Genomic DNA, 13,649 nt, shown 5'->3' on the forward strand with positions numbered 1-13,649 from the left:
GAATCACTCAAAATTTACCTTCTATTTTCCTTATTATCACTATGGTTTAATATGTCACCTACACAGCACGACTCTATGAGATTGCTTGTTCAAAATTATCTGGAGATCCAGAATGTTTTTGACAGGAAATATTTCCAAAACCTGGTGTAAGATAATAAAAAGATAAACTTTAATGACAATATTAAGTATTTCTGACTAGAATAAATTTCCTTCCAAAAGATAATATTAAGAGAAGGAATTAAGACTGACTGATACACCGTAAAAATATAGGGAAAGAACTCACTGGGATGCTGCAATTCCTCTTGCATAAATTCTGGCTGTTCTCAACAATAACGTGAACAGTTTCCATAAATGCAGGCACCTATTTGATAATCTATAGGACTTAGAAGCTAAATTTCATTGATCTTGAATGATTAAAGAAATACGATGGAGTCACCTGTGAACTACACTGTAAATTATAATGTAAAACGTCAATATGAAAATGATAGAGGAGTGGATTAAAAGAGGAAGAAAGGAAAGCGAATTGAAAAAGTGAGAGGAAAATGGATTATACCACTTACAGTTACCGATTTTCCAAGTTACCAGAAAACTTATGCAGGGAAATTGATAATGCTGTTCAGCACACTGTGTTTAATGGAAATTGCAGGAATCACAATTTGGTGAAACATCAATTGAAGAAGTAAGATATGCTTCTCAGATAATTTTGAACGTTGACTGAAACTAGCCAGAACCCAAAAAAATGAGAAACACAAGAACATGTTCTCGAGCTATTCAGATGAATTATTATTATACACTGTTAGTAAACTAGTTGTAGATGATCACTAAACAAAACAATGACATTGAACAGGACCAAAAGTAATGATAAGTATTTGATAGTGATTGATAACTGATACCAGCTTGTACATCCAACTCGTTGTGTTATGGTGGACTATCTCATAATGATGAGGTTATTTTATAACCTGCATACCCTTCCCAGTTCAAGCACTTTTAGATTATACACATTAATAAGTATGAATGAAAATAATTTCTGGAAGTGTCCAAGAAATATTGATAAAACACACACACACACAAAAAAAATTATTTTGAACACATACAACGGCAGACAAAACTGAAAAGTAAATTAGAAATTTTTGAGGTGGCCCCACACAGAAAGCAGTTGGGAAAAAAAAGAGAAAAGTTCAGTTTTTAATGTTCAGAAAGAAACTTATTTTCAAGAAAAACTTAATGGTACTTAAAAAAATATATTTCTGAGTAGAAAATAGTTGCCTATTTCGGGGATAGTCTCATTTTCCGGCGTTGTCTAAATTTAAATTGCAGTAAGAAAATCTCCAAAGAGTTTTCATTTTAAAATACAGCCTTTTTGATTCTATAGAGCTTGAAAAATGTTAAATCCGTCTACTATGGGGGGGGGGAACCTCTAAAGTTAAGCGTTGAAATTCATAAAATAAAGAAAACATCAGAAGAAGTTTGTAAAAGATTGAAACTTATCAAAAAGAAATAGAACATCCAAAATATAATTGATTGAGATTTTCTTTTATACAAGAGAGAGAGAGTGAGAAAGAACATACCTTTATCTTGACATCAGTTTATAGAAAACATCAAAGTGATGATGAAAATAAAAATAAAGTGGAAAAATAAAGAAAACAAGTCTTTATTTCTTTATATTCAAAGTATGTCATCGTTTACACAACACAAACACTAAACTTTTCCTTAAAGTATAAAGAAAATGAAAAACGAATAAAAACTTAATAAAGTCTCATGGTGTTTGTAAACCTGCTCTTTATTTTCAATTTTTTTTTTCCAACTTCCATGTTTTTCTTTAGCTTAAATTATGTTTGAAGTCAAAGAAAGCTGAAAACCAATTTAATTATTTTTATACTTTTAAAAAGAATTATTTTTGGTTGGATGAATATTAGTTGATTTAATTTCTACTTAAATGTAATGGGGTAGCAGTTAAATTTAAATTTAGGAAACTAGATTTAGAATAAAATCTAAATTCAAGAAAGTTAAGTTCAATTAAAATTAATCAAAAAATATATTCTTAAAATGTACAGCACCGTGCTCATTAAATAATTTTTACATGAAGTGATTATCACAATTCTCAAGGAGCTGGCTCCTGCAATGAAATGCCGATTACGTGAAAAATGTTTACTTCGTAGCAACGTTATTCAAATTAGAGTAACCGGAAATTGCACTGGAATGGACACTAAAGAGGGTAGCGCATTCCTCCATCCATCCAATACCAGAATAGTACCACTAAATAATTTTTTGTAAATAGATTAATGATAGTTTCAATAGGATGAACAAATTAATGCCATTTTCAGTCATTATAAACTTTATTATGCCGAGCTTTCCGACCTAGGGACTACGTCTCATTTTCAGGGCTAATTTACAATATACTGTTTTTCACATCATTAGAGGGTTGGTGTGTCTTCTGTCTTGTCTGTTCATGTACTGAATGTGATCGGTTTGTGTGTGAGATATGTGTTTGGTTGTAAGGAAGTAAATGTAGCCAATTGTCAAGTATTTTGTAGTAAGTTGGCGTATATGTTGTTTAAATTGTTAGTGCCAAATTTGAAATTTAGACTGTTTTCTGTCACAGATATGTATATCATTTCTGTAAATATGTTCCACAGCCCTGAAGATGACCTAGTCCCTAGGTCGGAAAGCTCGCGGCATAATAAAGTTTATAATGACTGAAACTGACATTAATTTTTCATTCAATTGAAACTATGAGAATCAGTCACCAAAAATAATGAACAGAAATTAATGATAGAAGTTATAGATTCGAATAACTATTCTTTGGTGCAGGGTCTCTTTAACCAAAACCATCCTGCAAGGAGAGATACTATTTTATTACCCGGTAAATATCCCAATCTGCTGACTAACCGATTTCTCTGGGATTCCCTTAAAGGTGGTACCTGGATTTAAAGGATAAATAATCCACCTAAAATCCTGCTCCAACTTCTTAAGTGGAGGATTACCTGGTAATGTGGAGGAATATAGGTGTTCTATGAGAGGGTTAGGATGAGCTGCTGTAGAGTGGAATGAAATTAGAGAAAATGAGTGTTAGCAAGATCTGCAATGAAAGGGATTTTGAGATCATTATGGATAGTGTGAGGTTAGATACATAGAATGGAGCGTTAAGAAGTTTTCGAAGTAGTTTTTTGGACTGTAATGTCTGGAGGCGTAGTGAGTTAGAACGGTTTAGTCGATCCCCATACTTCGATGGGCCGTACGACCAAATTGGTCGCAGTAACAGTAGATATAAGAGTCTTTTGTTATGTAGGTTGAGTTTCGAACGTTTACCAAGTAGTCTGGCGAGAAGTTTTGTAGTGTTGGTTAGTTTCTTCGTCTTTTCGAGTCTAGTCTAGGGGGATTCCATGTCAATCTTAAGATAAAATGTCAATTTTTTTTTTCTCTCTTTTTTGAGAAACTAAGAGGGGGCGCAAAGAACACCCCAGAAGTGGATAACCTTTGTCTTCTGGCTCCTCTCTCTTCCAGAAAGTTCTCTGGAGAACCTGGTTCATACAAACACTCCTCAGACAGGAAGATAAAGAGGTTTGTGTACATAAGTTATAATTTATTGTGGGGAATTATTTTATTTTCTGAATTGTGATCAATTACTTAATGCTCCATTCTATATTTCACACTCATTTTCTTAAAATTTCATTCCTCTACAGCAGCTCATCCTAACCCTCTACCAAGCACATTACCAAGTAAACCTCCAAGGAGATTGAAGAGAAGATGGCCCCGCGATCTACTCTCATCTTAAGAGCAGTATAGTGCATCTATTCACGATAATGGTGTGACACTACTGGGTGCCTTCTCCGATCTATATTCATGCCATTGCTATATTATATCACATTTGCTTGTTGCAACAGTTGTTGCAACAGTTGTTGCAGTTGTGAATTTCAATAAAAGATTAAAAGGAAGAATAGTGATCAGACTCAATCTTCAGATACAAATTTACGAAAATGTTATATGAAATAAGTTCTTTTATAATTATGTTTAAATTTATTCATTGGCAAAAATAGCTATAATGTGCATTAATTATTATTTTTAATTATACGCTTATTAATTTTTAAATATGCTTTTTTTAATTGTTTCACCTCTGTACGATGAGGTGTGACACAGACCTTACGAAACCCTTTTGGGGAAAGCTCCAGTATGCAAATAATTAATTAAGAAAAATTAATTAAAACTACTAACTACGTCACAAAATAATTCAACAGTAAAGTTTACCAAGTTCAAAATACAGTTTTGAGACTCCATTTCAGGTGTTTATTAAACCAAGAACTGAAAGGAGGGCGAACTGGACGGAACAGTACCGGAAAGGAGGCATTTGGTTTACCGATGGCTCCAAGATGGACTGTGGGACTGGCTCTGGAGTGTATGGGGTTAAACCCGAGGTACTCATTGAGAGATTTCTTGGGAGATACGCCACAGTCTCACAGGCCGAGGTTTTTACGATTAAAACATGTGCTGAGGAAAACCTGCGGATGTAACCCTAGAAATAGGGAGATTTTCATCTTTTCGGACAGCCAGGCTGCACTGAAGGCTCTTGTATCCTTCAGAATGACCTCTTCCCTGGTCTGGAAATGCAGAAAGGCCCTTGAACTACTGGCTCGGTACAAAAAGGTTCGGCTGAAATGGGTGCCGGGTCATATGGGGATTGAAGGGAATGAGAGCGCTGATCATCTGGCCAGAAATGGATCTAACACTCCTTTCATTGGCCCGGAACCTGTCCTGGGAATAACCAGGGATACGGCTCGTGCGGCTCTTAGAGATTGGATTTGGAGGGAGCACGAGAAGAGCTGGGTAATGTGTCCTGGGGTTAAACACAGCAAGATTATGATGCCTTGGATGTGTAAGCCAAAGAGACCCTGGGCTTGGGTAGAAATCAGATTACTCTGATTACAGGCCTATTCACAGGGCACGGCAGGTTCAGAAAAAGAAGGCCTCTCACTTGCTATTCGATTGTGCTGCAATCGAGTGATTGCGCTATGAAACCTTTGGAACGCTAAGACCTAAGGAGATAGTAGCGCAAAAAGAACTAGTAAAGAAAGTCCTCAACCTCTTTAGGAGAGGAGGGTGCGCTTACTAGAACTAAGCAGGGGGTGGCACAATAAGTCTCGTGGTTGCGGTGCCATGGGGCGTAGGTCCCGTCCCATCTACAATTCTAATTCTAAAGTGCACCAAAAACATACATGTTGTTGGACAAAGATCCGAATGGTCGCCAGATATCCTAGACTTAAAGCATTAAAAGATCTAATCCACAAGATAAGCACCCAAAACTTTTAATAGTCTTAACGTTGTATTCACTTCCGCCCGCACAAATAATAACCGCTAATTTTAATGATTTCATTAAATATTGCAAACACAAACACACGTACAAACTGTGCACATAGTTAAGGAGTGAAAACTCCTCTTGAGGGTTGCAAACTTATCAAGGAGGACCCCCCCACCGCCTCCGTCTAACCCAATCATAATACACCTCCTAGAAGTTCTTCATTACCCACCGCCGCTAACTATTCAGGGCAGCCATGTTCCTTAATTCTCTCCACAAGAGAACTCAGAGGCGAACAGCTACTTAGAACCCGAACAGAATCCCCCTGTTGATCCATTCCTTATTTAAGTTCAAACTATGTTAGACAAAAGATGTCTCTCAGCTCTTTCGCTCCAGGTATACCAACCTAGCCGAGACTGAGTAAATGCGGCACTATTAGTTGTAATGTATTTATCTACTAGTTGTAACCTAGTTACTTGAATCACTTTTAAAACTTACTTTTAATTAGTAGAGGTTATTAAATTCTTAAACAAAATAATCAAAGAACGCAAGGAATTCGCAAAAAAATAAATAAATAAATAAATGAGGGAATATAGTTTAGGCTAGCAGGAAATATGACAATTCTCTTTGTGACCAACAATTACTTTCACTTGAAACAATTACAGTACAACCTCGATTAACCGGCCCTCGGTTAAACGGGATTCGGATTAACCGGGATCATGTTGAGTCATCATAAGAACACCTGGATCGGCGCCGAAACAAAAGTTAATTTTCTGTGGTGACAGGAAAATTTTTTGACTTCCGATGTAACATAATTGTAGGTGTGGCAGCAACTCTTTTATACCTGATTTTCTTGAAGGGTCATTATGTATGTATGTATGTATGTAAAAAATTAAAAAATGGATTGCCGTCTAAGATAGGAGTTGGGACGAAACGGCTTTTTAATTTACATATTTTCACATAGACATCTTACTGATGAGTCTACCTAAGCACCCGTATAATACATAGATACTTAGTTATACACATATGTACATTAATATATACAAATGTACTATGTAATATTGTGTATTCGGTTTAACCGGGATTTCAGTTTTCCGGGGTGGGTATAGCCGGAGGTCAGCCCGGTTAATCGAGGTTGTACTGTATAATGTTTTATATGATGCATGTTTACCGTAAAGGTTGGTACTCTAGGTCCTAACTCAGTATTTCAACATTAAGGTACCAACCTTTAAGACGAAACTCGCATGATGTTACCATAAGAATGCTGGAGATAATCTGGAAAGGTCAAAAGCCTAGCTTTATTTCAAATAAAAAAAAAAAAAATAATAATATGACTGAAATATTGGCAATTTCATCCCCTTGGATTAATGAATTAGAATCCGAACTAAGAGCCAGGCTGTTCTTAATCAATAGCCCGGAAGACCTCTACTAAAAAAGAAGTCACACAAACACATGTGTCTGTTACGTCAATTAAGAATTTTTTACAGTAAAAGTTCATTGTACGGAAATCTAGAAGTAAGGTTCAGTGTACCGTATATCACCATCTGTGGAGGAGAGTTTTAAAACAGAATCCTACCTCCCTGCCCCCTCTAAACAATGTTAATATGATAGTAAGAAAATTCAAGGGGAAAGCTTACATGTTTTGCCCAAGAAGTGTGTGTGTTAGAGTGGCAGACATGAGTGACGTAGCTCTTGTAAGACCACCTGTTACACAAGGACACAAATCTGACATACCGGAAAGACACCTGCAGGAGATCTGTACATATTTTCCTGGGCAAAAAAAAAAAAACAAAAACAAAATGAAAGCAACGCAGTAATAATCCCTTTAATTAAAAAAAAATATAGAAGAACCTGTTTTTTTATGAAAATGCTATAACAAATTCTAACATAATACCATTTCCTAAAATTTAATTGACAAATTTTAAGTGACGATACCGGTTTGTAAAGTAGATAAATAGAGCTTCCGCTCTAAAAGAAGTGTGGAAGAGAACTTTAAAAGAAACTACGATGAATTCGGCAACTAGTTTTGAAGAATGTGGACATAGAAACTCTATTATAAGAGTTTAATCAACTATAAGTGATAAGCCACTTTGCAATCACCACCGTTATTCGCCTAGTTTTCAACTCTCTTACATAATCTCTCGCCACTTGAGGTAGTCTCGCAAGTAGAGTATTGTGAAGTAGGGAGTGTAGATGGCATTAAGTAGATGGTTTCTGTAAGGCCCAAGTTTCTTCCTTTATTTCTACGACTGTGATGGTATCAAAGAGTGGTAATTTTTCACCCAGGCTTTCAAAGAAGCCTTAGAATGATGGCAGATTGGAATAATTATATCGTGATCCTCTCCCAAAGAAGGGTATATACTCCTACACCATCTGAAAACTCGTTTTTTTTTTTTTAAATTTTTTCGGGAAGTCAAAGTTCTCCCCAGCCCGATTTAGTTAGAATTCCCGTGCGGAGGTCTCAGGTTCAAATCCAGTTGAAAGCCTTTAGATTTTCTCTTTCTAGAAGCCTCTTACAGCTCACCATCCAAAACAAATTCCTCCTAGGCAATCACTTATTAACGGGACTGTAGACTGGGACGTATTTCGAGAGACTATAGAGCAAAAACTGAACTTAAACGTACCTCTTAAGACACCACAACAGCTAGATGATAATGTACAATACTTGACTGACTCTATCCAACAAAGCGTGTGGCTCTCCACCACACAGCTCACTCCACCCAGAAGACCGACACCTCAAAACCTCCCACTCTATCTAAGACAACTAATTACAGAGAAACGTCGTGCGAGAGCTCTCTGGCATCGCACCAGATACCCCTCTCATAAGCGACTTTTCAATCAACTGACCAGACAACTTACTAACGAACTGCAAGAATATTATAACGAACAATACTCAACCTTCACTGAATCACTTACAACGGATGACAACTCTCTCTGGACTGCTACCAAGAAAATACTTAAATACAAAAACATCTCTCACCCTCTTCAACAGACGGATGGTTCTTGGGCTAAATCCGATGAGGAGAAAGCCCAATGCCTAGCTCAACATCTTTCCTCAGTTTTCACTCCACACCCAGACTTACAAGATTTACAACATACTGAAAACATCACTAACGAACTTGACATTCCTCTTCAGCTTTCACTTCCGCCTAAACCGTTCACTCCTAAAGAAGTTAAGAAGATAATCCTTAATCTCCCCAAAAAGAAAAGTCCTGGCTATGATCTGATCACTTCCAACATCCTACTCCAGTTTCCCAGAAAGGCAATAGTTTTTATTACCCATCTCTACAATGCAGTCCTTCGAACCACCTACTTCCCCATCCTCTGGAAATTCTCTTCAGTGAGAATGATACAAAAGCCCAAAAAACCTACACACCTCCCCACCTCATATCGGCCAATAAGTCTTCTGCCCTTATTAGGGAAAATTCTTGAAAAGCTCCTCTTAATCCGTCTCCAAAATGAAATAGCAGCCCTAAATGTCATTCCTGATCACCAGTTCGGCTTTCGGAGTTGCCATTCGACTGTACACCAGACGCATCGCGTTGTGGATGTCATCGCTACCTCCCTTGAGCTGAAGCAGTACTGCCCGGGTGTTTTCCTGGACATATCGCAAGCCTTCGACAGGGTATGGCACCTAGGGCTGCTGTATAAGCTCAAGGGCGTCCTACCTGCAACCTATTATCTTGTCCTCAAGTCCTACCTGTCCGACCGTTTCTTCCAAGTAGTCCAAGGTGCCTCATCCTCTCCTATTTATCCCATTCTTGCAGGAGTTCCTCAGGGAAGCATTCTTGCTCCCCTCCTCTACACACTATTTACGGCTGACCTACCAACTCACCCAAACACTATCACCCTTACCTATGCCGATGACACGGCAATCCTTTCTCCAAACATAGATCCTGTCGTGGCAACACGAACCCTGCAATCCCATCTTCACATCCTCGAACCCTGGCTTCGGCAATGGAGGATTAAGGTAAATGAACCCAAATCTAAACATGTAGTCTTCACCCTAAACAAAAAAACACTCCCTTCTCTTTACCTGAATAACATTCCTATCCCCCCTGCGAACCAAGTACGATACCTTGGCCTACATCTAGACAAACGACTAACGTGGAACCCTCATACTAGACTCAAACGAACTGACTGCAACTTCAGGTACAAAATGTTAAAACGACTACTTGACAAACGCTCTAAACTTACTTTACTGAACAAAAAGAGACTCTACACTGCCCTGATAGCCCCAATATGGACATACGGAATTGAACTTTACGGTACTGCTAAACGATCCAACCTTAACCGTCTTCAAACCCTACAATCCAAAATCCTGAGAACCATCCTCAATGCTCCTTTCTATGTCTCCAACCATACTATCCATTCCGATTTAAACATACCATTTGTCTCTGACCTAGCCCAATCCCGCTACACAAAATTTCATTCCAAACTATCCTTCCATTTTAATCCCCTAATCCGTGACCTATCCTCAAGAACACTTCCTTCAAATCCTCATCGAAGACTAAAGCGGAGGTGGCCGCGCGATCATTTAAGTGCAGAACGGCGGCCTCCTAGGATGGCTGCTGTGTAAGATTGCCTTCTTGGCGAACTAGCGGCTCCCATCACTGGATGGTCGCCGTTCACATCGCTCATGCCAATTTGTATATATATTTATTTATATGTACATTATTCACACATCAATTTTGCTTGTTGTATATATGTACAGTTGCAGAAATAAAGTAAAAATAAAATAAAAATCTTACAGCTCACTACCTGGTGCTGGACATTGTTGTCTGAAAAAGAGACTCCACGCGCCGATGATGTTAGCGTGCCTAAGTCAATAATAATTAAAATTGGCTCTGGACTCTGAGCCAATGCTAGGAAATGGCGTCTCAAATAGGACACACGCTTCCAGGCATTTATTTGTATTGCTTTTGATTTTAATACACGAAGGCGCCGCGGTAGCCGAGCGGTTAGAGGCTAGACCCGCAATGCTAAGATGTATTGTTGGTTTAGTGGGTTCGATTCCCCCGGTCTAAGGCGTTGGATTTTATTTAATGGTTAATATGAGAAATTTACAGTAAAGTATGTTAGGCAGTTATAGGCTAGACCCGCAATGCTAAGATGTATTGTTGGTTTAGTGGGTTCGATTCCCCCGGTCTAAGGCGTTGGATTTTATTGAATAGTTAATATGAGGAATTTAACAGTAAAGTATGATTGCAAGTCGCCTCCGTCCACGACACCTAATTGGTAGTTGGACGTAAAGCCCGCCTGAAAAACTGGACAATTACTCTATTTACAGATTTGAATACACATGTTCTCACTAACAGCCTACAAAAAATATTCTGTATTCTTATATAAAGAACTCACAATATTTTGATTCTTCCGTGGGGTACTTCGCCCTTTTGTAGCCCTTTACCCTGTACGGTTTGGTTCCCTTAAGTGGTGCATTATGGACTCAAAAAGACGAGCTATTTTTCCTAAAGAACTTACCACATTAAACCACTTTACACTGAACGTATTGACTTAAAAATTGTAAACAAGATTGGCTGTTCTTCAAGCTGTGAATGAAAAGAGAATGTTGATCTGAACAGGGTTGTTTTGGTCCATATACCTTTATTCAAATACCACTTTAATGCACGGTTCTTACCATCATTTACAGCATCAAATTTTTCAATAATCTGTGCGAACGGAATCACAATCAATTCCACACAAATGAATTCTTAACCAAACTTGGACCAAACGTTTCGAGCTAAGAGAAGATACATTACTGATTACTACAGCATCCATTAATGATGTAGGTACGCATCAATTCCAACCTTTTTGCAGCAGCGTGAGAGGTTACACTAAAGGTTCCTGCTAATATACGCGGAGCTTGTCCAACACGAAAACAGTTGCTAATCCGGTATTTTTTAAAAGATTATTTTTGGGTTTTTATTTATATCTTATGGCGCAAAAATTTATTATCGAAAAAAATAAAATGATGAACAAACAAAACCAAAATCTCGAAAGACATGAGAAACTTGTTCCTCGAGAAATTGGCTGTTCCAAACTTATCCATATTTCATTTCACCCAAGAGCTTAGTAGGCAGAATACTGGGTATATAAGTACATAGCACTTATATGTTTGGAAAGTTCTTTGAGGTAACATGTTGTTTAAAGAACCATAACCATCCATTCTTTTGGTGGCTATTGAATTTCTTAGTATCCAAGCTCATCTACCCACTTTACAAGTTTAGAAAACTGTAGGCTAACAAGTTACGGAGGGGGTAATCCCAAAGACTTTAAAGTGGTTTGTAAAGTTCTATTTTATGTTAGTGGCTTAACTTAAAAGATCTTATGACATATCACTTTTTTAAGTTTTGAATGCTTCATAATCTCTAATAGTTTTTGACTATAATTTTCAGTTCTTCTAAATCCCTGGCTACTTTAAGTATTTACTCAGATTTTATTGGGCAGTTTATTAAAGTAAGATTATCCAAAAATATTATCACTTTTAAATATCCAAAAAAGACTTCTCCATCATCACAAGCATCCAATTATACCAATGATCTTAGCCTGGAAGAGGGACTACACTCCCGAAGTATTGTAATACCAGCAGAATCAGGCGAAAAGCTTACTAAATTCGAAACAGGAATTCAAGGTATTAAAAATAATTATAAAAACTCCAAAGGTTTTGAAGCAGGTATTTAGGTGAAAAGACAAAAAGGATTTTGCCCCTTAAGTATAGATGTTTCTCAAAGTGGTGATGGACATTATCTAGCCAATTGCAGAGAAAGAAAGTGTCTCGATTCAACCTCGAGATAACTAGGCCAGTTTGAGTGGTCATTACAATTATCTATTTAGTTCTGTAATTTATATTGTACATTGCTCGTATTATTCTAGTCATTAAATAAATTATTTCAAAGTATCCTAAGACTTATCTTATGCTTATCTTAAGACTAAGTAAAGAAGTGCCTATTTTTTTCAGGCGGTCTTCAAGTCCAACCACCTAATTAGGTGCCGTGGACGGAGGCGACTAACAATCATACTTTACTATAAATTTCACATATTAAACATTAAATAAAATCCAAGACCTAGGCCGGAGAAATCGAACTCCCACTAAACCAACAATACATCTTAGCTTTGCGGGTCTAGCCTATAACCGCCTAACATACTTTACTATAAATTTCTCATATTAACCATTAAATCCAAGGTCTTGACCGGGGGAATCGAACCTACTAAACCAACAATACATCATAGCTTTGCGGGTCTAGCCTATAACCGCCTAACATACTTTACTATAAATTTCTCATATTAACCATTAAATCCAAGGTCTTGACCGGGGGAATCGAACCTACTAAACCAACAATACATCATAGCTTTGCGGGTCTAGCCTATAACCGTTCGGCTATTGCGACTCTTTTAATCATTCTATTTCTTGAATTAAATTTCGCTTGCATCAAACTACGTACCTATTCTAAAATACCTAACACAGTAACACATTAATAAAGCCGAACCAGTGAACTTTTAACCTAAACAATACAATGAACTATTTCACCAAGTTTTTGCTATATTAATAATTAAATTGAAACAATTTTATGAAGCAATTAACTAATTTATGGATATTCCATTAAATTCCGGTTACATAGTACTGTAGGGAGTGGATGCTGTGTGTTTTAGGGATTTATCATCAAACCGTTCGGATTAAAATCCTTTTAAGTAATTGGTTTAGTGTTTTAATAAAATTAAAACAAAAACTAGAACATAGATAATGGGGAGAGCTCGTCTAGTCAGTACGGTTGGGTTTTATCTAATTAATTTCATTGGTGAAAGAAATAAAAAGGGTATTGTTGGGGGAGATTTTTTATTTTTAGGTAAAGAGATGTTCAGTTCTCAAGCTTTTACGGTTTTATCGAGAACCAGGAAGTTGTGTCTAGGTAATCGGATTTAGACTTCCTAAAAGAGCAATTAGTATGAAATCTACCTTTTCTACAGTCTAACCTCCGTCACTCAGTCAGCAAGTGTACTGCGGGACGAGTAATGTGAGTGAAGTCGAAATCTCTACACTGAACTGTGATTATTCTATCTCTGATAGTGGAAGATAGTCCGAAACCGGCGAAACTTCTCTTACAATAAAAAAGGAAAAACAGTTGAAAATAAAAAAAAAAGTTTTTACCAGAAATATACGTACATTTTTGAGATTTCCCAAGTTTAAATAAAGCAGCACTTCCGATAGATCGAAATTGACTAAAAATTTATGACCATATTTGGTTATAATCAACAAAAAATATAATATTTAAATATTTGATTTGATTTGTGATTTTCCAGAGCTTTATTTATATTTTCTTTGTGATAGAACTTTCCGTTTGTAGAAACAATTTTTTGATCG

At 37.0% G+C, this 13,649-nt stretch overlaps 1 protein-coding gene across 11 annotated transcripts in view; it reads right to left on the bottom strand.

The window, feature by feature from the left end:
• Positions 1-13,649, bottom strand: part of LOC141446872 (dopamine receptor 1-like) — a 306,607-nt gene that overhangs the window by 36,082 nt on the left and 256,876 nt on the right. For 2 of the 11 annotated variants that reach the window (XM_074113790.1, XM_074113782.1), the window contains exons 1-2: positions 284-941; positions 19-141 (exon numbers count right to left, since the gene is read on the bottom strand). The exons of 3 other annotated variants lie outside the window; for them this stretch is intronic. The gene's annotated coding sequence lies outside the window, so the exon portion shown is untranslated. Of the gene's footprint in view, positions 1-18; positions 142-283; positions 1,060-13,649 lie in introns of those variants that run through there. 6 more of the 11 variants (XM_074113781.1, XR_012453966.1, XR_012453967.1 and 3 more) reach the window with 6 other exon arrangements.

Source organism: Rhodnius prolixus, unplaced genomic scaffold (genome assembly GCF_049639745.1).
Source record: "Rhodnius prolixus isolate KJV_2025 unplaced genomic scaffold, Rpr scaffold_7, whole genome shotgun sequence".
Taxonomy (NCBI): domain Eukaryota; kingdom Metazoa; phylum Arthropoda; class Insecta; order Hemiptera; family Reduviidae; genus Rhodnius; species Rhodnius prolixus.